Source organism: Eimeria mitis, genomic scaffold (assembly GCF_000499745.2).
Source record: "Eimeria mitis Houghton genomic scaffold, Emh_scaff5103, whole genome shotgun sequence".
In the NCBI taxonomy this organism is placed as follows: domain Eukaryota; phylum Apicomplexa; class Conoidasida; order Eucoccidiorida; family Eimeriidae; genus Eimeria; species Eimeria mitis.
In genome coordinates this window covers 275-526 of record NW_013573399.1, presented here as the reverse complement: position 1 = coordinate 526, position 252 = coordinate 275, and positions in this window count along the sequence as shown.

Below are 252 nucleotides of genomic sequence, written 5' to 3'. Positions count from 1 at the left end.
GGGCCCCCTCTAGGTAGGGGGGCCCCCATAGCGGTGATGGGGGGCCCCTTGTCCCCTTTGAAGGGCCCCTCGTCGAGGGGGGCCCCCTGTCGATGGGGGCCCCTCATAAGAGGGGCCCCCTCAGGGTACGATGCGTTGGGGGGCCCTAGTGGGGCCACCGGGGGGCTGCAGCAGCGGGCGGTGGGGTTGGGTGGGGAGGGGCCCCCAAAGGGGGGCCCCCTGCTGAGGCCTCCAAAGGGGGGCCCCCTGCTG